Source organism: Sylvia atricapilla, chromosome 17, assembly GCF_009819655.1.
Source record: "Sylvia atricapilla isolate bSylAtr1 chromosome 17, bSylAtr1.pri, whole genome shotgun sequence".
NCBI lineage: Eukaryota > Metazoa > Chordata > Aves > Passeriformes > Sylviidae > Sylvia > Sylvia atricapilla.
In genome coordinates, this window is record NC_089156.1 from 5,763,282 (window position 1) to 5,787,480 (window position 24,199).

General features: G+C 45.4%; 1 protein-coding gene across 1 annotated transcript in view; it reads right to left on the bottom strand.

Moving 5' to 3' along the window:
• HIC2 (HIC ZBTB transcriptional repressor 2) overlaps window positions 1–19,717 on the bottom strand; it is a 71,546-nt gene extending 51,829 nt beyond the window's left edge. The window contains exons 1-2 of the mRNA XM_066331381.1: window positions 18,446–19,717; window positions 11,012–11,093 (exon numbers count right to left, since the gene is read on the bottom strand). The gene's annotated coding sequence lies outside the window, so the exon portion shown is untranslated. The remainder of the gene's footprint in view (window positions 1–11,011; window positions 11,094–18,445) is intronic.
• Between the last annotated feature and the right edge of the window lie 4,482 nt (window positions 19,718–24,199).

The following is a 24,199-nucleotide window of genomic DNA, read 5'->3' on the forward strand; positions in this document are numbered from 1 at the left end:
GTGCCAGTTTAGGCATCAATTCCAGGTCTCCTGATCTGTGTGTCAGCAGAAATTGCCAGTAGATATCTGTCCAGATTAGCTGTCCGGAGACCATCTCACTTGTGGCCTGCTCATGGATACCCTTCTTGAAAGCAGCTGCTGCTGCTGCATTTATCCACTGGAGCCCTCATTTCCTCACTGCCCATCTGCTGCAGGGGAGGCAGAGCCACACAGACAAGACACAAATAACTGACAGCAAAGACCTTGCCACACCAGACAATAAAGACCAGGAAATCCAAAGCCTGCACCTACCTCGTGAATTTGTGCTGGTTTTTAAAAGCAGAAGAAGAATGTGGATAAGCAAACAGAGATACGGTTGAACGACTTATCTAAGTTTAGACAAGCGGTATCTAAATAATGCTATTTTACCTTATTACTGTAACAAATACGAGAATTGATTTAATAACCTAATGTTGGTTTTGGACAGTAGAGGTCTGCATCAATGGACCAAGACACTAATTATATTATCTTATCAAATCAGTGTATAATAATAGAACTTCTCTATGCATTGATGGAGCTAGGCTTAGCTCTGCATGAGAAAATAATCCCTGAAAGACAGGGAACGAGACAGTATTTAGCAGAAACTCCTTGTGCATAGTTGTTGTTTTCTTTCCCTTTCAAAATATTATTATCTTTAAGGTATTGCATGACGAGAAATTTCCTCGATAATCTTTATTGCTTGTTATTTAACCTCCCTCTATCTTTCTGAGAGGTAGTCAATATAATTTTCCAAAAGACCTAAGTAAAAGGGAAAGAACTACTGGTGCATATGCAGATCAATTCATTGTAAGCTGACAATAAAGCTTTTTTCATCAAGGTACGAGCAAAATGACTTGCTGACATTAACTGGCAAGTACTTTGCATTCATATGGTATCTTTCATCTACAGACTTCAAAGCATCTGACAGGAGGCAGGCAGGCCTTGTTTCGTCATCCATCCAAGGAAGAAGCTGCAGCAGAGTGGCAAGGCTTCCCCAGAAGGTAAAACCATTAGCAGAAATCTAAATGAAGTGATTCCCAGTCCTTAAAAATGAACTACTCTGCTCCAGTACAAATTACACGTGCCCCGGAGAGCAGAACCACCACTGACCCACACCCCTCTGAGAACTGCTCAGGATTCTTTAAGAATGTAAATGCAATTCATGAGAAACTAAACAAACACAGAACACAAGAATACTCTTCTACACACAGGGAAATGACGGAGATCTGAAACCAATCCAGATCTGCAGTTCTGTAGTGCTCCAAGGAGGAGCACTCCCTGAGTGAACCTGCAGAAGCACAGGTTTTCATTCATGAGGAGAGGAAGGGAAATCTTGATACATAATCTAGCAAGTGTTTAAAGAAACCTGTTCAGATTAAGATCTCTCCACAGAAAAACTAGGACTGTAAGAAAGATTTTGGAAGTAATTTTTAAAATGCCATCTTAAAGAGAGTAAACTCTCTTTGAGCTCTTCACCTTTTTCATATAGCTGAAGAATGCTGACTGCCTAGACCACTCAAATGGCCAGCAGAAACTCTTTTTAAGATAAATAGGGAAGAAAAATCCCTGCACAGTGCTATTTTAAAAGAAGCATATGGATTCCTCTAAGTTTGAAAATAGCAAACAAAAAATTATGTCAAGGCAATATCTGGAGCAGGCAGTCTTTTAGCATTGGTCAAAGAAACTGCAATAGAAATATTTTAAGACCTACTCTCTAGTTAAGAGATCTCTTATGGCCTGTGGAGCCGGACAATATTAGAGGCCACTAAATCCTGAAGTTTATTTTTCTAAAAGTTTTCACTTCAAATAAAGCTTTGTTTTAATATGTATGGGACCAACTGTTAGAGCATTGAGGTCCTGGTTATTAGCCAGCTAGAGCTCATGAATTATGTTTAGTGAGAAGTTTATTGGCTCAGTAAACACCATTCCAGTTCCCCTCACTCCTGAATCATGGAAGCCAAACCAAGAGATATTCAATGTCATGTTACCACTAGCACCAGAGCAACCATTATCTGGTTACAGACATTTTATTTTTTGTAAGGAATTTGCTATTGCATCATTTAATACACGGAAGTCTTTAAATTTTCCAAGGCAACACACAAAGAGTAAGTAACTGTTTGGTCCTGTTTATCATCTTCTAGAGAATATTTGTTTCCATCTTATAGCTTTCCAAATCCAGGCATTACAGAAATGTAGTCCCTCAAATGCTTTGTAAGGTAGGAGTTTGGCAAGGAATTTTTAACCCCAGCAAGGTGCTTGTGAAGATCTGAAGTGGAGCCAGAGCAGCCTGAGGTGGTGTTGGCTCTGCCTGGCCTCACCCCATGTGGGCAGGCAGCAGGAACCTGCAGACCAAAATGCAAGGTAGGCATCTCCAGAACAAGCAGGACTGATGAGTGGCTGTGCAAATCCAGAAGCAACTGCTACTTGTGTGGCTGGCTTTGTCCTGGGTTGTAACTGGTTACCTCTCACTGCCATGAGCTAAAGCCCCAAGTACAGAGAGTAAGCAATGATCACTCACTGTGCAGTGGCTTGTTTGTGTGCTTGTTGTTCCAGTTCTCTGGAATAGCTAAGATAGCCAGAAGACTACAGGGACTGTGTCAGTCCTTGAGGCAAGGAAAGTTAATTTAGTTGGAAGAGTAAGGATGAAAAAGAGAGTGCTGTAATAACAGTAGTCTATTCTGGTAGCAAAGTAAACTGTAACTGAAGGAGTTTAGGTTCTCCTCCTAGTTCTCTACATCTGTCACACCACCTTGGCCAAATAATGCAATTGCTTGTGTCTCTGCTTCCTCTCTCTCCTTATGCTCTACTATCTACTATCTACCATTATCTACTGTTACTATTAGTATCTACTATTATCTGCTATCTACTACCATCTACTATTTTGACTGGAACATTCTTCAGGGAAGAGATTGTGCTGGTACAGCCCAGTGACAGCCTTAGGGTTCTGCAGTCCCTAAGCCAAACATAGTCCAATTTACATAACACCAACTATGAAATCATGTATTCTCATGTAAATGCTTCTTCTGACGTCCTGAATCTGTCCTTATGGCAATGAAGGAACTTGGCAGTACAGATCCTTAATGTCCAACCTATCCCACAAGGACATATTATCACACGAAGCTCCTCTGGGGAACAGGCAGAGTTAAAATCTTTCCACCCCAGCAGTGGTGAAAGACAAGATACCCTTCTCTTTAAATTTAACCCTCTCCCTCCCAAAGAATGCCTGGAATTTGTACTATTTCCCAGCAGAGAGTGGAAGGCAAAGACTTGGCATGGGGCAAGACTGATAAGAGCAGTTGCCTTCTCTAGGTTTTGTTAACTCTGCGTAATTGCTTAGGGCATGTGATGGTTAGAGAGAGACACATCTGCCAGAGACAGACTACAAATCACTAGGATAATTCCAAGCAAACAAAATCTAGTTTACAATGTGGTTGTGGTGTATAAAACACCTCTGTAAAACTACAGTATAATTCAACTGCTGCAGTTTCATTTACAAAGCAAGGATACATTTTTCCCTCTCAAAGACTGCCATTTAGGATCACTATGACATTGAATAAAGTCTTGGCAGTCCTCTGGGGCACAGGGTGAAGGTTGATTGTTGTTGGAAGTCTCTCTAAGCCAGCCACATTTACATACCATGTTTTGCAAAAGGGCCCATATTGCCCTGCCTGTGAATTCAGGTTCCTTTACCAGTTTAAAATCTGGGTCAAAGCAATTTGCTTACATTTGGAGTCCTTTTCCAAAATTAATGGTGCATGGTATTTGGAGTTGCAGATACAAGACAACCGGATACTCTGCTATTATATGCTCTGCATCATTCATCTACCATCTACAGTTTTCCTGCTAAGCTTTGTTCACATGGACAGCCCACTCCTGCAGCAGCTGCACACTCAGCATCCTAATGATATTATTCTTGGCTATCCTGTTAAACTCACAGCGTAAGGTAGATGCACAGGAGTGAGCCCTGCTGGATTCTCAGCAGCTTTTAGATGGCTCCAGATTACAGCTGGCCATGGGTGGAAGTTTTCATAAGCAGTGATGAAGTTCAGAGCTTTTCTATTCAAATAGGATGTTGACTACTGCTGTCTCTATCTCTTTCACTTCTGTGGTGATAATTAGATTACCCAAATGTACTGGGCTCACAGCTACATCAGATCACTTGGAAGACCCAGTTAGTGCTATATACAGCTGCCAAATTGCTTGGCTAAATTTCACACAGGGATCACACACAACTGTGACAATTGATGTTTGTTTCGCTTTGCCGTTCAAGGAGGTACTTTTGGATTACTAATTTCTTGCATGCCTTGAGTGCTGGCTAGTTCAGAGATTATTTTGTTGTATCCTGACAAGCAGTAGTTAGCTGGACCCTAAGCCCTCAGCACACACATTTAAATCTCTCTGATCTGGAAATCTGGGTGGCATATCTGCTCAGGAGTCACACCCAGAGTAAGGATCCTGCCCATGTTTATTCCAGTGCTTCTTGAAAGAGGAAAGACAGAAAGGAAGGGAATAAGAAAGAAGCCCAAAACCACAACATAAATGTGCTACTTCAACTTGCTAACAGAACTGACCTGCAAAGTTACAAACAGTAACAGAAAATTATGATATTCACACTTTCTCATAGTACTCCTCCAGGTATAATATATAATGTTACCTTAGTACAAACCACTTTGGAGTAACAATCAATGAAATACATTAAAAAGCAATAAAAATACTGGGTTTAGGATAAAAATGTGGTTCCAACCTATGGGCTTGTAAAGGAAAAGTCAGCAGAGCCTTGCTCCTCTTGTAGGTAAATTCTGAAGTTTCATCCCCTTGTTCACAGGCCAGGCGGAATAAAAATATCCACCTACACTAAACCAAAGGGAGCCACTCGTAACCCAGACACAACCACAACAGACATTCTCGACAGTCCTTGGCTTAATAGAACACTGCTTTGTGGTTATACCCACCACTAGGATTTCATCTTGCAAGTTCTAGCACGTTTAATTTATTCCAGGTCATACATCAAACATAATATTAAGATTTAAGATGGCATTTGAGATTGAGACTTTCTTGTGCAGTTTGAGCAGAGAGAACACAGTTGGGACTGTGGGTGCACAAGCATATTAATACATAAACCTGCAGCCATCACTCAAGAAAAACAATTGGTCTTTAAGAGGGGGGAAAAGTTGTAAAAAGAATCAATTCCATTAAATAGCTCTATAAATCAATTCCCCCAAAAATCAATGGGAAACTACATCCACCATGTGCCAAGTAACTCCCACACATCAGGTGCAACTGTCCGTGACAGCGGACACGCAGCAGCACTGCCTGCCAGGAGCTCAGGCAGCCAAGGGCTGAGGCAAGAACCCCAGCACTGCTCATGCTGCCCCTCTGACAGCCCCAGCAGTGCCCATGCTGCCCTCCTGAGCCCCAGCAGTGCCCACAGTGCCCCTCTAAGAGCCCCAGAACTGCCCACAGTGCCCCTCTGACAGCCCCAGCAGTGCCCACAGTGCTCTCCTGAGCCCCAGCAGTGCCCACAGTGCCCCTCTGACAGCCCCAGCAGTGCCCACAGTGCTCTCCTGAGCCCCAGCAGTGCCCACAGTGCCCCTCTGACAGCCCCAGCAGTGCCCACAGTGCTCTCCTGAGCCCCAGCAGTGCCCACAGTGCTCTCCTCAGCCCCAGCAGTGCCCACAGTGCCCACAGCACTCTCCTGACAGCCCCAGCAGTGCCCACAGTGCCCCTCTGACAGCCCCAGCAGTGCCCACAGCACTCTCCTCAGCCCCAGCAGTGCCCACAGTGCCCTCCTCAGCCCCAGCAGTGCCCACAGTGCTCTCCTGACAGCCCCAGCAGTGCCCACAGTGCCCTCCTCAGCCCCAGCAGTGCCCACAGTGCTCTCCTGACAGCCCCAGCAGTGCCCACAGCACTCTCCTGACAGCCCCAGCAGTGCCCACAGTGCTCTCCTGACAGCCCCAGCAGTGCCCACAGCGCTCTCCTGACAGCCCCAGCAGTGCCCACAGTGCCCTCCTCAGCCCCAGCAGTGCCCACAGTGCTCTCCTGACAGCCCCAGCAGTGCCCACAGCGCTCTCCTGACAGCCCCAGCAGTGCCCACAGTGCTCTCCTGACAGCCCCAGCAGTGCCCACAGCACTCTCCTGACAGCCCAAGCAGTGCCCATGCTGCCCTCCCACTCTCCCATGGCACCTTTGCCCTGCTCGCTCAGGGGGAGCTGCAGCTGGAGTCTCCAGAACAGCCACTGCTCCCTGCACATCTGTTGCTGGAGCCATGCTGGGCTGGGCTGTTCAGGACCAGCCCTGCACTCACTGGAGCCATGTAGCCCCCACCTCCAGACACCGTGGTGGCAGTCCCACCTAACAATCAGTGGAGGAAAGCTCATGTTTCTTGTTTGAGCCAGGCATCTTACATGCCCAGGTCTGAAATGAAGCGTGACTTCAGGATTTTCCAGCAGGTTTTGTGCCACATCCAGCATTCCCAAAGGGGAGCTGACTTAGGCACAGATATGGGGAAGGTGGGAGGGGGACATTAAGGACGTGGGGCCCATGAGCCAGCAGCATGCAGTAAGTCACATACTGCTCAAACAAATTACTTATTTAAGCACAAGTTCAAGAGTTCCGCACTGTGTCAGTCTTGCTAGTTCAGTGACACCCCCAGTGACTATGCCAGGCCACTGCCCTCTCACTTTCAAAGTGCAGCTCAGTTGCATTTTCACATTTATAGGTGGTGGGTGCCCCTTCAGTGACTGGAGAAACCCTTGGGGCTTTCGTTTTGTGCTGGCAGCTCTCAAATGACTCTAGAAACAAAACCCCTGGGGCTTTTGTTCTGTGTGGCAGAGCAGAGAGGGCATGGAAGATTCTGGCTTTGTTAAAACCTGTAGAAAAATTCATGTCCTGTGTCTTCCCCTTCATGTGCTTCACGTGTGCTGTCATGTCTCTGGGCCATTAGAGACACACTGTTTAAGAAACTCAGATCTAGCATTTTTGCAGTAGAAAAACTTGATGAGTTGGCCTCTGCTATTCAGCACTAAGTACCAAAACCCATTTTTTTCCTTTTGTAACTGAATGTCAAGTGTAACTTGACAGCTACTGCACACAGAAACACTCATGTCTGGTATTATACGTATATATTTTAAGCAGAGAAATGTGGATAACATTTGTATGTGTATAACAAATAATGAACAATTTAATGAGAGGGCTCAGGACTGTCCCTGGCAGGGAATGAATCTATCTACTGCATCTCTCCACGGCTCTGTGGCCCAGCTACAGGAGGGATCTGATCTCCAAATTGCATTTTTGATCTTGGGTCTGATCTTAGCAATCAGCACCCTCAGCTTACTGATTTCAGTGGGGTTTGAGAGCATTTGATATCAAACCTTCCATCAGTCACAAGTTTCGCTGGATGTAAGGACATGCAGTTCTGGAAAGCAAGACTTTGACATAGGCTGGAGGTTTGATGTCAAGAGTAAGTGGGAATCATACAATCAGGGGCTTCAATCTAACCACTGGTATTTGGCAAGACAAAGCAGCAATACATTGAAGTCTGTCTCTTTTGAATTATTCCTTAAAACTCCGTCATATGACTCTTCTGCTCCAGAAGAATTAATCAAATATTAAAAAGTATACTGAGGGAAGCTGAAGGCCATTGTCAATAGAATAGCCAGATTTTCCTGCAATTAACAGTGGAAGTTCCTCATTTTCCCTGTTCCCAAATGCATCTGCAGTGATACTTCATTTACTGTGATTTCAGTTTCATACAGGTCAGGAAAAAAAATATTTGTGGCAAGTGGCCTTGAAGTATTATAATAAGGAAGGGCATTTGCAGAGTTTTGAAACGCAGATCCTGTTCTAAAGAGAGTCTGTGCACAAACAGATGCCACACCAACACTTGCATGGACGTAACTTGCAACTGTTTGGTGGCTCTCTGAAGTTCTGCAGTAGCTCAGAGTGAAGAAATTACTGTTGTATTTATGAAGGACTGCTCAAAGAGTGGTGTAAAGTTTGTGTGGAAAGAGACAGAGAAAACAGATAGGAATAAACACAGCCCGGGGAACCAGATTACAGTGATACAGCAAATATGTAGGAATGGTTGGGAAAAGCGAGTATGTGCACAACTGGGGAAGAAGAAAAGAATCCCACAGGTGAGATAACTAGAGCATAAATTGCAATAAGCAGACACTATGGACTAGGAGTTGAAGCTAGATTAAGGATCTGAAGTGCCAACGTGCATTTAAAGGCTATCATAGTTAAAATCATAAGCCAAATTGCATAATAGGCAAATGAGATAAATTGAAAGATTAAGCTATGAAAATTGACTCAGAGAGAGGATTTTAAGGATCTTTTATTTTTAAATCCTGCTCCTGAACTCTTTTATACTCAAGGAAAAAAAAGAATCTTAAATCCCATTTCCTGCCAGTATAGGGCTAAAATGTTAACACCATATTTCATAACAGTTAACGTGAAACAGGATTACTGTGCTGACTTGTTCTTGAAGAGCAAATACACTCTAAAAACTAGACTGAGAAGGAGGTAGATTTCTTTCTGACAAATCCACTGACAAGAAGCAGGATGGAGAAAACATATTTCTCTTGGTGACTTCTGGAGATGAACAGAATTTAAGTCTGTTGTCCTCAGTAGCATTGATGTACTCTTCCAGCTGGACTTTTTTTGTTCAGCTATTCACTGTAGAGACTGACTTAGTATGAATAATCATGCTTTTATTTCCTACTCAGATGAAGTGCTTACACTTTTTTCAATGAAAGCAAAAGAAATGCTTTAAGTTTAAAATAAGCCAGAAAGATCTAATAAAGAAGATCCAATGCCCCATTAGAAGGAATAACTTCTTAACACTAGCCAAGGAACTGCCTCCTAAGAAAAATAAAGATTCAAACCCCTACCCAAGCAGAGTTGCCAGCCAGAGCCTTCTCTGACACCGCAGTCTGTGTGGGACTTGCCTGTGTCAAAGCCTTTTACACGGAGAGCACTTAGGCAGCGAGTGTGTGACACATCCAGCGAGACTCGTAATGTCTTGCCTGTTTTCTCTTGAGCCTCTGAACTGTGACCTCAAAGCAAATGAATCTGAGAAGAAAATACATTAATCAGGCATTCACTCAGCCAGGCTCTGGGTTTTTAAAGCAGGGATCTGAATCAGCTATATTGCCTCCCACTTCTTTCCTGATACAATTAGTCAGCATCTGCCCCGGCAGCCAACCCGCTGCCTCGCAGAGTGGGGGACCAGCAGCTGCAACTCCCCTGCCCACTGCTACTTCCTAGCAGGCTGCAGAGCCACGGAGAGCAGCTTCTGAATGCTGTCTGGTGAAGGTTAGCATCCCTTCCCTGCGCTCAGGGGAATGAGAGCAGCTGAGAACAGCTACCACTTCCAGCCTCTTTGATTCCCTGCTCCAGCCCAAGTGCAGGTTCAGACGTGTCCCAGCCACACCTCTCAAACCTTGGGCCAAAGCCATGCCAGCTCCACACACCTGTTGGAGGCTTCCCCACATTTTAAGGGAATCCCCAGAAGGGGATTTGCAGGTGCTCCACTCCCTTCAAAGAGCGCAGGCAACAAATCAACCTGGGAAATTGGACCCAAAGCATTCACTGTGGCCCTCTGACCTTTTTCAAAATGTTCTCAGCCCACCAGGCTGGCAGGACTGAACTTTATAGCTGAGTGTTTTGAAAGAAGCATGTGCTTTTAAAATCCAGTTGAATTTTTGCTAGGAGAACTTTACAAAGGCATCATTAGTGTATCCACAGGAGTTTTGCAATTTTAGGTTACAGGTGATTACAGCAAATAAACAGGCATGCAAGTCAGGGTCGGAAGCAGGCTTCTGCTTAGAGCCTGCCTCACCAGGCACTTGGAAAATAAATAAACCCCCCAAGCTGTTTTACCCAACAGCTCTAAGGCTCCAGCCCCACTCCTAGGGCTGGATTGTGCAAGCTCTTACTCCAGCAGTCACACCGAGTTCAAGCAAAGGGCCTGAGTAAGCATTTGCAGAATCTGGCCCCCCCAGCCAGTTATCTATACAGCACCTATTTGGGCCTTGCATTGCAATCTCTTTAGCTGGGGACATGGTCTGGTCTGGAAGTGTATTGTCAGCTGCAATGGGCTTTATCTCCTTTTATAGCATTAAATCTAATTTTTGGTGCCAAGTGCAGCATTAGCCTTACAATGACATCTATTAAAGATATTTTCCCCTGTAGACTGTGATCTGACCAACAACCAGTTTGCACTGTTCATATTTTTATTTTACTACAAAACCACCATGTTCATATGACCTTTCCACTCCTCTAATTTCAAGCATTTTCTTAAAATACAGTACAACATGCACTGAATTACAGAAATCCCACACCCTGGCATTACACTGACTTCACCTGAGATGCTGCCATCCCTCCTTCCCTGAAGATTTACAAAACAGGGAACTTAAAACCAAAGCAACAACCTTGGCTGGTTAGTGTCCAGTAATGTGGAAGTTCAGCAGAGGCAGACTTGTTTTCTCTGTGCCATCAGAAGCACTCCTGATGGGCACCCAGCCCCTTCCCCCTGCCAAGACACTGCGGAGGCAGGGCACAGCAGCCTGGCACAGCATGGAGCACTTCTTATGGGGAAAAAAAACGGCAAGTTCCTCTGAAATGCAGCATCCTGCATGCCTCAAAGGACAGCTGCTACCTTCTCACTTACAAAAATGTGACCCCAGCCAGTCAATCTCCAGCACTGAGCTGTCAGATACCCTCCCACTCATCACTTTTGATGGTCAAAGCCATTGAAATGCAGTGGCTTCCCCTCCGCCTCAAAAGGGGACGTGCTTTGCTTTTGCTCCAGGAAGTTTTAGGGAGGGTGCTTTGGGTTTTTCAGGTTTTGGTAAGGGTACAACCCAAGCTGTTTTTGATAAACACAGAGGTAGCAGGAGTCCATGTGTAACCACAGAGGAAGTGAGCACAAATAGGCAAATATTCTGAATAATGGCAGTGTAGATGCACATGGAAACTTGCTTGAACTCACCTGGACTTCTTTCCCCCTTTCTTGTCCAACCAGTTGAAGGATAGGGAACATCCCAGGCCTCTGGCATTCGGTATTAAATGCTCTGGGCATTAGATAGAAAACTGATAAGTCTTTTGAAATGGAACTGTTGGTATCATGTAGCCCAGGTCCCACTTCATATGAACTCTTAAAATTTGGAAAGGAGAGGGAGGTTTTATTTCTTACAAGTGACACAGAGAAACTGAGGTGCTTAATCAGCCATTTGCATCTAATGGGAGTGGAAGCTGGTTTGTTGGACTATGGCCACGGCTTCTGTTCCGTTAAGGAAGAACCCTTCTGCAGCTTTCAGAAAGCCATATACACATCTCACAAAAGGTTTTGTGAATAGGCCAGAGACACAACTCTTAAGTCACAGATTACTAATTATGAAAGCATTTTGAGATCTTTGAGTTGAAAGGATGTCTTTTCTGGATAGACAAATATTTTAATTCCGTACTCCAATGATCAGTGTTTCAGCAAGACCCTTAAAATATATTTTCCTTCCATGACTGTCCTCTATGGTTAGTTACACCTCCATGCATGGTTTCAAGTACTACAGCTCCATCAAGAGTACTAGTTTTCTCTGCCTTTGGTTCCACTTACAAGACTCTGAATTATTAGTATGGCATTCAGCTTGAAATCCTCTTGCACAATTAACAGGGTGAAATATTAGACAATAGCAGCTACTATTGTTATTTTCTGTTCATTAAATGCTAATGGAAATTCAGCCCATCTTCCAAATACCATGGCCTTACACAGGCAGAGGTGAAGAGGTACGAAGACACATACAATTATTTTTCCAGATTCAAGCAATGTATCAGTGGCAAACAAATTCTCATACTCAACTCTGTTTCAGCCACCAAAATAGAGATTGTCAGAATGAAGCTGATGGTCTCCTCTCTGCACTTCAGGTCACTTTTTCCCTCACTCAGGAGCTGAGGAATATCAATATAATTAAACCCATCACCTTACAAGCAGCAACCAGAAACTGGGAGACCCAGCCTGACTGGAATAAACCAGCTGACTACAGCTGCTAAAAAGAGGTCCACACTTGGGCAAATACTCAAGACATTCCTTCTCCAAGGCACCACCCATAATAACAGGCCAACAGTCTCAAACACCTCTGCATTTGGATGGATAGGCAGAACCGCATACATTAAACTGCTTTTCTTGGAGTTCACTGCAGAATGCTGCCAGCTTGTAAACAGCAGAGTCAGTTTTGCTGCCAACACAATTTCTACCTAGAGCAAACGGAAGTGCTTTTCCAAGAATTTCCAAGACTGTTGCGTCACGCCGTGCGCTGGCATTGCACCATGCAACCCGGGGAGGGAAGACATAAAAATATGAGCTGCTGCTTGGTGCATCCTGAAGGGGATTATTCACAGACATTTAATTATTTTCAGGAAGAGACTGACAGTGCAGAACCAACCTTCCAAAAACTCCCAGTGCTCACTGCAGGGGAATATAGTCTCATTAATACTTCCAGTGCTGTAGCAAAAAGAGAGTGATTTTTTTAGCTGGCATGTTTCAATTTTCATTACAATTTTGAAAGCCTTGTTTGATAAGGTACAGCGGAGACTAAGAAATGTAGCATTTCTGAAGGACTAGAGAGACTTCTCTAGGCTCCCTCCCCTGTTGTGGGTTTTGCATAATCCTAAAGCGTTAGTCCTTTGGCAACTTTACCATTCTGGAGCCTTATTAGAATTACGTGTATGATGACCGCATTTACAGGCTGTTGCTAAGGTCAGGGTCCCATTATGCAAACTTTTAAATATGATGAGCATTCATAAGATAAATACATAAAAAAAACCCAAGGACACTGTATTCTTCATACTTTAAAGATGAAGAAAACTGTAGTTGCTTAACTTCCTTCATGACCATAGCATGCAAAGTTTAAACCAGGGATGGAAGCAGAGTTCCTTGGGCCACAAGCTCACCCAGAAAAATTAAATGTGGGCAAATATTCAACCACTGCATCAACTCATAAGCATGTGCTTGTAACCAAGTTTTCTGGGTAAAACTTTTCGAGTCATAATTAACATTACTTTTAAAAAACACTCAGCCAAACATCACTCTGCTGACATTTGAAGAATTTCAAGACAACTCTTGCTCTCGTATCAAAATTCTCATTATTGAGCATTCTGGTTCTGTGGTTCTGGCTTCATAGCTGTGCACACAAATTTATAATTTTTAGTGGATTATTTGCCATCTACAACTTTGATAGATATTTTCCCTGCCTAGAAGGACAGTCACACTTTTTCTTTGAAGACTGGGCATAATAATGTCCCTAATATCACTTTATCAAAGAACATTTGAGCTGCCTAGAAAAGAACAAAGAGCTTTTTTCAAGGACTTGAGGAGTTTGATGCAAAAAGTTCTGCATGAGGACTGCTCTGGATACTTTATAAGGGTAAACAGAAACCAGGTATAACAAAGCACCTCACCCTTCCAGGGGTAGGGGAAACTATATTAAGTAAACAGCACAAGTTTAAGTCTCACTATACACTGTCATAATTTCAAACTTCTTTTAACCAAGTCTTGTTTTTTAAAAAGAGGATTCTTCAGTTGTATGTCTTTCCTAGTGAAGTTTTGAGGAAAAATTTGTCCTTCCACAGAAGAAGTGCTTTAGTGCTCCATATACTGTGCAGTTAACTAACCCTTCACACCAGGAGCCTCTTGCAAAGGGACAGAGAGGCTGTTTTTTCAGGTTAGTTCAATAACCACTTCTTTCAGACTGCAGAAAGCAACTGAGATTTGAGGAGGGGCAGAAGGGCAGGAAAGCTGACTTCCCTCCAAATGAAAACTAGGTGTTAGAAACTAGGATCTGCTAGTTCCAGACTCATAAAAGAGCAACAAAACTAGAAAATGATCGGTTCGCTTTTGCTCAAAGAACACTTCCTTTACTTTGCATTTAAATTGGAGCTGAACAAAAATCACAGAGTAAGTCACACAGGAAGGGACCTCAGGAGGCCATCAGAAAGTATTTTGATCCAAAAGTATTTTCATAGGAAAGTATTTTACCAATATTTTTATGCAACACTTGAAAATCTTCTAGTTTAACATTTCACTGAATTTAATGCTATATAAGAAATTTCTTGAGTCACTTCTCAGAAACAATAACATAGTAAATTAATTTTGTTCCTGATTTGCATGTTGAATCATAGCCTGAATGTGTTAACCCTGCCCTTCTGCTTAACATGAAATTTAAGGCCATTTTAGTTGCACATCAACATGTTTTAATAGGTACAGACCAGCGAGATCCAGTCTTTCTGCTGGAGAGTAACTAGCACAAAGACAAACAAGCAAGCTTTAAAGTAAGGTTTCCTGTTGGCTGATTTCAATTCTCAGTTAAAACTGGCAATGCAAATTACTCTATTCTGTTCTTTATCAAACAAGAGAAAAGATTTTTAAACTGTCCAACTGGCTGGTGGCATCTTGACAGCAGATGGAAATGCAGTAAGTGCAGTCCTACATGGCAGTGTCTTTATGTGACTCCTAGAAAACAGAATCCCCTCACTGAATGGCTCTTTATACAACGGGAAATGAGCACACATTTAGAGGAAGGAATCTGCTGTACACCCCTGTCATCTTAAAGGGCTCCAGGAATGAATGGGACTAGCCCAGCATGAAGAGCTGCAGGTTGTTTACCATGAGGCCTCTCCCCAGTCACTCCATGGTGTATCTCCTTTGACACTCGTGGCAAAGGACTGGTTTGAAGACAATTTTATCTTGCACAGTGTTTGGTTCAGTGGGGGAAGGGAGTGGACAGGGCAAACTGATATATTATGGAAAGCCATCCCCTCTTCCTTTACCCAGGGGACTGAAGGACAGCAAATGCCTCAGGCCAGCGTACTGACATGAAATGTTTCCTGCCTCCCATCCAGAACCTGGGCAAGGACAACATTGAGACATTTCTCCCTGCAGTATCTAAAGCTGGAAGAGCAGGAGGGGATTGTTCCTAGCTCCTGCACAGATCTCTCGGAACACCTAGCAACAGAATCACGAAGTTCCCTCTCTTTTCAGGGACACTTTCATTGGGAGGATTCCCTGATGACTGTTTTGAGCAGGAAACCCAATCCCTGCACTTCTTTAAACTCTTCTTACTGCCAGCTGAAGATCAGACCCTTCTTCTCCCAGTTTAGTTGTCAGTGCATGTCTTCTGACACTTTGTGCAGGACAGCTCAGTTTGTCTTTTCTTCATTAGAGAGAGTAAGTGAAGGAAGCTTCCAACATCAGGTCCATTTCCAAACGCCTGCATGAGGTTTTCAGTTTAAAAGATCACTCTTTAGCCCCTTCAAATCCGCAGGGTGCACATCCGAAAATGTGATATAATACATATGTAATCCGGATAAACTACATTCCCCACCCCTTTCCATTAAGTAAAATCAGTAACTAGAATCCCTGTTTAGGATTTGTGATTACAAGGATCACCCTCCGCCCTGCCCTGGTCAAACAATACGAGCTCTAGGAAAGCATGAGAGCCGTCATTTCAATAACGCAAAACCCTGTTGCTTCCACTCCAGAACAGCTGACTTGAAGTGCATGCTAGGCTGTGCTTATTAACAAAATGAGAAATCTGATACATAGAAAGAAAACACTATGTGAGGATTAATCCTGGATTGCAGTTTGTGGCCAGCACTGGGCCGTCATCCAAACACAGATGAAAAAGAACAGAATTTCTCCCACCTGTCACTTACAGCAGGTACAGCTACTGCTGTCTTGTAGCCTCCTCCTTTATAGCTGTTGTAACAACTCATTTTGTATCAGCTTAAAATTCAGGACTGACCTCACTCTTTCATTTCTTCCTTGTTTTGTGGGAGCCAGCACTGGAGGGTGAATTTTCTTTCCAGGAATTACAAACAAGCGTGAGTAAGTTGCAAGTTTGGACAGCGAGCACAATACAGGTATGCTTCAAGGAAAGAAACCCAGCTTAGACTCAGCATCCTATTGGAACCTGGAGATGCTAACTGAACAAGAGAATTTAACTCTCAGGAACATCTTTTTAACATTTAACTGCTGCTTTTGAGAGAAGTAAACACACTTTCACTGCTGATTGCAAGAGACCTGAACAAACCATTGCAGTTTCTTTGCCAATGAGCTACTGCACAGCAGAGTAAAATCCCTATTGCAATGCATTGTCCTTGCTCCTGATAGTACAGCGAGACAAAAACCAATATAAGAAGGCCTAATGGCTCAGTCACTGGTGTTCAATTTACATCAAACCAAAGAAGTGATTTATTTTTTTTTAATATTTAACATTTTTTCAACATTTTTAAATATATTTAACATTCTCCTGCTTATGGTTGGATCGACACTCTGTTGTTGCAATGCCACAGCTGAGCCCTGTTAATTTTTCTCCAAGCCCAGCAGGGAAGGCATGTCTGCTGATGCTGAAATGGTCCCTTCCCATTGAGCTTCGCCTGTCACAATACAGCCAATATAATGGCTATGTCACAAATGTGATTCTGCTTTCTTCCACTCCAACACCACATTTGCTGCAGCACTGAGATGCTGCTTTGTGGCACCGTTCTTCCCTGGCTCGTGGCAGAGGCTGCAGTGTTGTTCATACACTTCACCAGTCAGATTTGGTTAGGGTATGGGAAACTTGGTTTTCTGCAGAGAAAACATGGCAACGTCTTCCTACCAATACTCTGGCTGTCAGGCTGCGATATGTTCATCAGACTGGATGACAGGGTTAAATGCTGCAGTCAGCACAAACAGGACTTCTGATAGCAAGGCAAATGCACCTCGGTTTTCAAACATCATCCCATTTCCCTACATCTATCATCAAAGAAGGCAGCAGGAGCTCAAGGAATAGCCACATACTATTTTCTGCAAGGTCAAAGGAATGCGCAACATACAGTTTATGTTTGGCAGCTCTTAATTACTATGGGCTGTAAAGATGCTAGAATACAACAACTCTCATTGCAAGATCTGCTGTTCACAACTTCAAATTTCATGCTGTGACCACCAATTTTGGGCTGTGGTGGCTGTTTTAGCGACTTTAAATCCATTACACAGCCAAACTGCTTTGCATTTGGTCATTTTCTAGTTATTTTAAACAACAAATCAAAACGAATTGAACATGTACCCTTCTGGAACAAGGCCTCTCACCTTCTCTTTTTCTCCTCTCTCCCCCCACCCCTTGTCACACATCGGCTTCTGCCAAACAATTCAGCACTGACACTACAGCACATCACGTGATACCAAGTGCTTCAAGCATCTTGCAATACTTATTACTATCTACACATCCATAAGTCATTCCACCCAGAAACGTATGTGAATACTAACGGGAGCTATTTCCTTATGCATTAAAGATTTAGAGCTCTCCCAGATCCTTGGAAGAAGCTTCCCCCCCCCCCAAAATACTGAAAAATCATCCCTTTCATGTGCCCGAGTCTCATCTGCATTTCACGTAGATGAGGAACCATGACATAAGGAAAACCTGCCACATCCTCATACTCTCCCATTCCTGTGGCCATGCAAGTCTGTCGTGATTAAGCACCGGGTTTTAGATGTCAAAGAACAAGCCACTTACCCAGTGTGTCCTTACCCATGTTAGAATGGAAACTAACAAATGTAAGAGGTTGCTTATTTTTAATGCTGATCTCCTCCAGAGCTAAAATGATATGTTAGTAGCAGGTGGCAAGTTTGAAGACCCCCCCTCCTCTTTTTTTTTCTTTTTTTTTTTTTTTCTTTTTTTTTTTTTTTTTAAATAAATATAACAAAGGGCACACAGATTTGACCTAATGGGTCAACCATCAAAAGTTAAACTGATTTAAATAATTAGACCTAGAATGTCAGGCACCACTGCAAATAATTGCTCCTAATGCTTTTAGGATTAGATTGCTAATGAAAAGGCGCAAAAAGGAGGCCATTTGCAGTTGTGGAAATAAGTCAATTTTCTTTCCATATGTCATTTTCCTCATGTAGATTTGCTGTGAAATTCTAAGGAGTCATTTACAGCTTTCTCTCCAGAGTCGCTGTAGTATATACAATAGTTCTGAGTGATAAAAAATAGCAATAGGTCATCTTGAAATATTAGTTATTTATACACCGTATGTATCAAGCATAGCGAACATCTGCTCATAGTTCTGACATTTTCCAATGAAAGTGACTATTGCATATTGTTTTCCCCTTAATTTCTGGAAAAACATGGGAGCTATTCAAATATAAACAGCATTCCGCAACAAATTTAAACCAGTTTTGGTCAAAGGACAGTTCATTAGCAGAATGTAATTCTGATGCTCTTAACTGTTTCTGGCTGCTCTCTCAGATTTATTCTAACAGCTAAGTAATACCCGGGGTGATTTCAGCAACCGTGTGCTAAAACACTGCGTTCCATATATAATTCATCAATTCCGTGTAAAGCTGTATGTACCCCCGCCCCACTCGCAGATTCTAACGCCAAGTTACCCGTCTCTGGAAGCGCCCAGGCCACCCGAGTTGTCAGAGGTTGCGGATTTCGCAGCAGAAGGATTGGAGTGGGCAGAGCCCGCGTGTCCATACGCGCTCCGCGGGCAGCGCGGGGCCGGGCGCGGTGTCCGGCGGCCGCGGAGCCCCCGGGCGGAGCGCGGCTGGCGGCCCCGATAACGGGGGGCGCGCCGAGAGCCGCCCGCCGCCGCCGTGCCCACTTCCACCTGGGACCCGGCCAAGCAGAAGTCAATAATTGACTTCCCCGGCGGCTCTCGCCCCGTACCAAGGGGGCCGGGGGCGGGCTGGGCGCTGCGGTCACCGCGGGGCTCCCCGGGCCGCGCACCGCGCAGGGGGCCGGCACGCAGCCTCCCCCGCCCCCACTGCCCCCGCCGCCTTGCCTTTGCTTTTAAATGCAACCAGAAAAACACAAAAAGCCCGGCTCCCCCCGCCGCCGAGCTGGCACCGGCACCGGCGCGCCGGGAGATGCAGAGCCCGGTAGGGCTTCGCGGCGCCGTGCCCCCGGGACCGGGCAGCCGCGGGCAGCGACCGGCCCTCTCTGTTCCCTCAATTACCGTGTCGAGCCCCTCGGCAACAATATTGCCAGCCTGGACGTACAATTTTTTTTTTTTTTTTTTTTTTTTTTTTTTTTTTTTTTTTTTAAACTGGGTGGACAGCTCTGCGCCGGCTGGCGCGGCCGGGGAACGTGCATTTCCTGCGGGGCACAAAGCCGGCGGGCAGGGTCCGGGGAGGGTGCGCGATCCCGCTCCGTCCATTGCGTCCGAGATGGGGCCGTAACAAAAGCCAGAGACCCGCAGCCACGGGCAGAGCGAGCGGAGCCGGCGGGTCCTTCCCTCCGCGATCCCGAGCGGCCGAGGGGGGCGGCGGGGAAGGGGGGAGCCAGGGCAAAAGTTCACCGCGGTCCCGGTAGGGCAGGGGGTGCTCGGTGGGGCTGGGGCCGGCGCTGGGGTTGGGGGATGCCGGCCTGGCTCGTCGCCTCGCAGCCCGGCGGATGGACCGCGGGGGGCGGGAAGGAGGCGATGCAAGTCCCGGGAGCCCCTTTCCTGCCCTCTCCTCCACAATGCGGCCAGATCCCCGGCACAAACACGCCCCCCGGCACCCCGGGGCTCTGCTACCTCCTTTCGGGGGAAAAAAAAATAAAATCAAATAAAATACAATACGGCTCGCTTGAAGGGGACGAGCGTGGATGGCGAGCAGGCGGCTGCTCCGCGGCTGCCTGCGCGCCCCGCCGGTCAGCCCCACGCCGGCCGGCCCCGGCGGGCAGCAGCTGCGGCCCCCCGCCCCGACCCCGCCGCCGCCGGGGAACGGGCAGCGCACGCCCGTGCGCGCACACACGAATGGCACGGGAGAAGGGGAAAGTTTCCAGCCGCTTCAACCAAATAACCAACATTTGCGAGCTCCTAGACAGGCACGGTGGCCAGCACACCGATGCACGCCCCGGCCCCCAAAGCGACGGGGCAGCGCGCCCGGAGAGCGAGGGGAGGGGGCCCGGGGCACGGAAAGAGGGGGGCAAGAGCAGAGAAACCATCTCGGGCTTTTTTTCAATGGAAATACCGCCGGTGCCGGGCACGGCTGATGCAGGGCAGGGAACAAGGGAACACCCCCGCCACCCCGGCGACTCTGCCGGGCGGACCCGTGCAGATGGGCAAATCACCGGGGCTGCAAATAAAGAGCGGGGGAGCGGGGCTGGGCTGCACCGCGGAGCCCGGCAGCGCCCGGCCGCCCCGCGGGACCCGCGCCCCCGCCCGCGCCCCGCGCCGCGTTACCTTCTTATTGCATCTGGAGCAGCAGCTTTTCTTCCCCTTCCCCTCTCCTCCTCTCCCTCTCCTGTCCTCTCGGTTTATACCAGCCTGTTCCTCATCTCACAGCCTTCCTCCCAGCGCCATCTTGCAAGCTTGTGACGTTGGGAGCCGCTCACCCCTGACCCACATTTGAATAGAAGCCAAAATGAAAAAAAGAAGAGGAGAGAGCGAGGGAGAGAGGAGAGAAAGAGGGGAAAGAAGAAGAAGAAAGAACGGAACAAGGAGAGGCAGGGAAAGCAGAAGCTAGGCAAGTGCTGTGCCAGTGTGGAACAGCATCGGCTCCACTCCCTTGCCAGCTAGTTTAGTAATAAGCAATTTCCTGCTTTTGCAATAAATGTTGCCGCGGCGGGGCTGGGAAAGGGACTGGGATCTGAGTAATTCCCACCGAGGGACCGGGGCTTCTCCCACCTCGAGCCGCCCCCACTTCCCTGCCACCCACACCCCGAAACCCAGCCCGGAGCCTGACCACTGCCTCCCGGCAACCCAAATACTGCTGCTCCCTCCCAGGTTTTGAGCAATGAAAAAGGCATTTATTAAGATTATTTCTCCCATCACTGATGAGCTCTCAAGTGTGTGTTAAGAGAAATTATATAGATTATAGCTTGCACATGTATTGGAATCTGAAATGAGTTTCATACTCAAATTTAGGAAACATCACGTATTGCACTATTTGCATATTAGCTTTTTGTCACTCATATCTATGTGTTAAGGGCTGTCACTGCACTTTGCGTCATTCAGGGCACAGATACAGGCATCGTGGCCTTTGCACCCACAGAATCTGAAGTTTTGTGTCGTGAATTTCTTTTTTAGTTATTTACCTATCAGAAGTATATTGGAGGGAAAAGTTGTGTTATATGTCCCCGGTCCTGCAAGATTTCCATGCATGCTTAATTTAAAGCACATCAGTAATCACACTGAGTAAGAAGGGCTACTCAGATGCTTACTCCAAGAGTGTGCCCAGCCTGCAAACTCAACCTATTACTTTGTAAAATGTTCAGTTCACTTAACATTTTACATCTCAATCTTACTGACTATTGCCACAAAGTACAACTGTGCAGAAATCTGAATTACCCCTTTGTAGCACTCACTCCCTTCCTTAGCTAATAAATCTACAATAACAGGAGAAATGCACATAAACATTTTTATTGTAACTGTGCACAGGAATACTTCCACTATCCTGTGTAGGAATCACGGTATTAGCTCCAAGTATGAGATGATATTTCCTTCCCTTCTGTGCCCTCACAGCCACCCATAACCAAAATTCTCTGTAGCCTCAGCAAGGCGATTCATTAGCGAAGCTAAGCCTACGTTTAACACATGTCTAATAATTCCCTAATAGCCACAATGCCAGTGACTCTCTCAGCCACTTCCTGTGCAGATCCCTGCAGTCTGCATGCCCTTCAGCTGGATCCCAGCTGCAGCCTAAACTCTCCATCCCTGATAATGAAGATATTTTCTAGTTGCTCATCCAGAGTTCAAAGTTTTTGCAGGACATGGTTTCTTCAGCTTTACCAGAGTGGCTTGAGGAGCAAATAAAGATAAGGCAAATCACAACAGCCATATCAGAAGGGTCTGGACTGGTGGTTTGTTCACAGTGCACCCAATAAAGAGCAGAACACTAACAGTGGTGAGAACAGCAAACCTGACTGTCAGCACAAGACCCAGTGAAGTAGATAAGGATCAATTCAAGACTCTTCCCCCACCAGGAAAGTTAATTTAAGATTGGTGGTGCTGCTCTGAGCTGTATTTTAAAGCTAAGTGGCCTTGCAAATAGCCAGGGAGGTGTTTCATGCCATTTGTTTCACGCTGTGCCAGAGGAATTGGTAGGTAAATACAGAGAAGTCCTTGCACTATATAAACAGGGGCTAAATGCATCCTGGATATTTTTTCAGGTTAGTCTAGACATTTGGTTTAGAAAGATCCACTTTCGTGAATCTTTGTGTGGCATTTCAAGACCTCAACAATGCCACCATCTGCCCTCATCTTCCTTCCTTCCGTTGAAGTTTTCCACCCCAGCAGGATCTGTGTGCCCCTGCCAGTTCACAAACCAACATCTTTGTTCAAACCCGCTTTCATCAGACATTTGAACAAAGGTGCCAGGTTTTTCACAGGAATGGCTTGAGGCACAAGCATTTCAGCCTGTCTGCCAACTTTGCTAGGCAGGTGTTAACTTTTGAGAGTAAAGGGAGGAGAGAAGGTTGGGAAGATGGGTAGAAACATCCTAAAATGTGACCACAAGGTTTGATCTAAAAAGATTTGCTTCTGTTTGAATCTTCTCTAGGTTTGGGAATGATCACTTTGCAGTATCCGTTGGGAAATGGAGAGATGGACATATTTCATATTTGCAGTAGAGAGGAGACAAAAAAAAAAAAAAAAAAAAAAAAAAAAAAAGATAGAAATTAGGTGTCTGGCACCTGGAAATGATATGGTATGATACAGCACTGCATTCAGCTTCGTATATAGGTGATAATTATAAGGTTGGAAAAGAACTAATGAGAAAGTTAGACCTGGCACTGTCGCTAGAACCAGGGACATCTGTGGAGAATCTGATGAGCCAAGTTGAAGTGTGGCCACACCTACCTGGAAAACATCTACAGGCACGCAAGGCAGATACCATGATACCTGTAATGTCTCCAAGCAACCACAGTCAGAGAATCTGCCATCCAAACAGAGGGTACACCCTCAAGTTCTGAGAAATCACGCCCACTGTGGGCACATCTGGCACTGGTAAGACGTGCCCCTGTGTGTGAAAAGCAAACGGGTTGCTCAGGTGTGGAGAGCAACATGCTCAGGTGAAAGGCTGGATTAGAAGGGTGATGGTGGCACTCTGCTTGCAGATAGTGTGGCACAATGGGCATGTTCTGGAGGATGGTTTGGGCTTGTGAATACTTTGCAGAAAAAGGCTCTTCTATTTCCAGCTGGGCACTTATCATTAACTTCATTTTCTGGTTTTGTTTGACTGTGGGTATTTTATCACTTATACTGGGAGAGGATGGTAGCAGTGAATTTTGCTGGGTGCTCTGCAGACACAGTTGAAAGCTTCAACTTCCTCCTTGGTGTGTTGATAAGTACCTTGAATACAACACATACAAGGTAGCTATGACAAACAGGTATTTTTTCCTCTAACAATATACTAAGAATTTAAAACTGAATCCACAGAACAAGTGATTTCACACCATTCTTGCATCTTAGTCCTTAGTATCTATTCACAATAGCCCTGTAATGCTGTTTTCAAGCAGACAAGTTTAATTAATTGTAAAACCCACCCACCCCCCCAAAATACTTAGACTCAAGTCAGTGACTGAAACCCAGAGGAATTTCAGGGCTTTAGTTTCATTTCAGTTTTCAACGAACTGCTGGGTCCAGAAGCAGCTCCAGCCCTTCTAACAGCAGGTTTATACTCATCCTGGAAGAGGAAGAGGACCTGGGTAGAATTACTGTAGTGGCAAGCTAGTGCTGTGGGTGAGGAGTGAAGTAATCTGAGCAAAGAAAATGCTATTGCAGAAAGTAAACAGAATAACGAGCAAAGGGTGGCCATGTGCCCTTACGGCTCTTCAGTGCCACCTGCCTTCAGTCCCAGCGCTGGTGGATGGCCAGTGCCATCTAGCAGGCAAACACTTGTTTACAGTAGCGAGCCGATGGGTAAAGCTGGGCAGAAAACTCACGTGAAAAGCGAAAAACTGCAATTCAAGGAGCTAAGCAAAATGTACCGGGCAGAGAATGCCAGTTTTGGGCTTATGTCTGAAAGCAAGGTTAAAGCAAGGAATCACCTGCCTGCTCCTCAAGAATAGATAATGATTTGCCTCTAAAAAGTTTCTTAGCATTGCTTTGCACTCATTGTCTCCGAAGTGGGGTAGTCCTGACACGAAAAATGCTGAGGGCCAGAATGTCAGTCTGGAACTAAAGGAGGCGTCGTGTGAGGCATTGCAAAGAC